At 39.4% G+C, this 2,695-nt stretch overlaps 1 pseudogene; it reads right to left on the bottom strand.

Annotated features, from left to right (window-relative positions):
* Window positions 1-1,402: 1,402 nt before the first annotated feature.
* LOC135051776 (5S ribosomal RNA) lies at window positions 1,403-1,522 on the bottom strand (annotated as a pseudogene).
* Between the last annotated feature and the right edge of the window lie 1,173 nt (window positions 1,523-2,695).

Below are 2,695 nucleotides of genomic sequence, written 5' to 3'. Positions count from 1 at the left end.
CTGGGATTTGTATATCTTTCTGTAGTATAATCTGGAGTATCTTCTGTTCCCGACGTCTCAGCCTCTGAAGATGAGTATTGACTTGTATATCTGGGTTGATCTTTTTTCTAAGATGTTTTTTGCCATCTAAAGATTTTCCCGGACACAAAGTCTCTTTTGTCCCTTGCGTATTTGGTCTTTTTCCTATCAATGATCATTTGTTCATAGGCTTGTAGTTCTAATTTATTTTTCTCAAAGCATCTTTGGAATTGGGAATCCTTTTCCCAAATCTCTAACTTCTTGCCTAGTTCCTCTAATTTTTGTTCACATTCTTCCAATATGAGATTGTTATGTTTAATTAGAACGTTCATCAGATCATTAGAACATTTCAGGAGAGCATGTTCCCATTCTTTCTTGAGGTTCTCACTGGCAAGGTCAAATGTAGGAAAAACACTTGGGCGGAGACCACGTGGGGATATTTTGTTTTTGATGTAATTTTCTAAAGTGGTTAGATCCCAGTTTGTTCTGATTTGTTTGCGTAATGTAGAATCTAGTTTGTGAAAGTCCTCTTCCCAACTGATGTGGGGTCCAGTGTCTACCAAATCACTCGGAAAGATGTCATCTAGGTTGTCCTTGTTTTTCCGTCTTGAAATAAGCTCTTGCTTTAGATTGAAACTCATACTAAGATGGACTTATTAGCTCCTGGTTTGAAATTAAGTTAGTGGGGCAGGGTATCCTAAGAAAAAGAAAAGATCCCGCCCAATGAGAAAGATGATATTGTGACTGTGCTGGTATCCCACGAAGACTGAATTAACAGCCAGTATCTAGTTTAAGAGAAAAGCTTTTTTGGGACCGCACTAGTCTTGCAATAAGGTTGTAATGCCCTCTGAAAAACTGATTTATGACGCTAAATTGCGTTATGGATACAGCAACTTTGTGCATAGGGAGAAAAATCCGTTTTGCAATTATTTGTTGCTATCAGTGGTGCTCCCTAGAGTCAAGAAGAGTATAAACAAAGAAAACCCAACAAAGAAGAAAAGTTGGAAAGTAGACTCTTGTGTGGGAGCACTCAATTCAGAGGATTATATTAATCAATTCTGATAAAACATAATTTTATTAATTCATTAAAAATATATTTGTAGGAGTAAGTAATACGTAAAAAAGTGTAGCTACGCGAAAATATAACACTCTATTGTGTGTAATTAATGTGGTTTTCGATACCACAATAGAAACCGGAGATCAAATATATGGGCTATTGGTTTTACTGAGATAACAGTAACACCTTTGTATAGTGTATGACCATCATTTATTCTACAGCAGTCCTATTTAGGATTAAGTAGTCATAGAGAATTGAATCATAGGTCATACAGAACCGAATGCCAATTGGTATTATTAGGGATCACTCTAGATCGGGCAGAAGGATATTTTGCAGTACCAGGGTGTTCCAAGGTGGTCTCCCATCCGAGTACTGACCCGGCCCTCCACTGCTTGGCTTCCAAGATCAGACGAGATCGGGCATCTCCAGCGGGGTATGTCCGCAATTTCTTAATATGCCCGTTCAGTCAATCCCAATACCCGTATCGACCGAGTTGTATGTCAGAGGTGAACTGAATCAGTCGTGTATTCAGTATTTTAATTTGTCTCATGCCCATGAAATTGAATTTGTAGCAATATTAGTCATAATGCATAAGTAAAATTACATTAAGGACAGTTAGCATATGAAAAAGATTTTTTTATGCAAGGGCGTCCACTTGCATATGATGATGATATATAATCAGGCAACAATTATAGCAAACCTGTTGCTGTATATAATATATGAGGCCTCAAATAATTTATGCCATATACGCCACCACAGCAGAAAATACTGCACACAGAGATAGTAGAGTAGTACTTTGCTGCAAGTGTGCAGCTGGGTATAATCAGGCAACAATTGTAGCGAACCTGTTGCTGTATGCAATATATAATATATATGGCCTCTAACAATTTATACCGCACACGCCACTACAGCAGAAATTTTTTTTTTACACAAAAACATTTATAGTCGAGTAGCAATTTGCTGTAAGCGTGCAGCTAATGAGCTTCTTTAAGATTCCTTGTGCAAGAAATCTACCGTATCTAGGAATATAGTAGTTTACTCCTAATACCTTATTAGATACCATATAAGTCCAGCACCTCTTGGAGCATTTATAAAATGTGTATGCACTAGGGTAGTCAGATAGCTATAAATTTAGACTATCAGTGATAGACATATAGAACATTATACAATGCACATACACATATAGGCAGCATCTAAATATTTTAAGGCAAGTTAATAGCCTATTGGGCTGTAGTGAATATACAGGGAAAAATTGTATAGAGTTTCTGTAATAATACGATACCAATCCCAAGGGGCTGCCTGTAGGAAGCTGCCGTTTGTAATCTCCTGTAAGTGACAGGATCCTGGAGGTGTAGTGAAGCCGAAGTGGTGGTCGGCTATTTCCTATGCTGGCAGTGTCCGCTGCTCCACAGCGTGTGGTAGCTGAGTGCCTCCCGGCTCTCAGCCGCTAGACGCGGCTGGACGCCATTGCCCGGGTAACTGTCCTGGAGTTCCGGTTGGTGCGATCACGTGTACGCACCACGTGACCGCAGGGGGAGATGACGTACGTTTCGCAGTGTAGCTTGATCACAGAACGTAGTGTGATCAGTATGAGTCTCTTATTTACGGACAGTGCTGGAT

Source organism: Pseudophryne corroboree, chromosome 2, assembly GCF_028390025.1.
Source record: "Pseudophryne corroboree isolate aPseCor3 chromosome 2, aPseCor3.hap2, whole genome shotgun sequence".
NCBI classification, from domain to species: domain Eukaryota; kingdom Metazoa; phylum Chordata; class Amphibia; order Anura; family Myobatrachidae; genus Pseudophryne; species Pseudophryne corroboree.
Note: the sequence above shows the minus strand (reverse complement) of the source record. Positions and strands in the feature narration are given on the sequence as shown.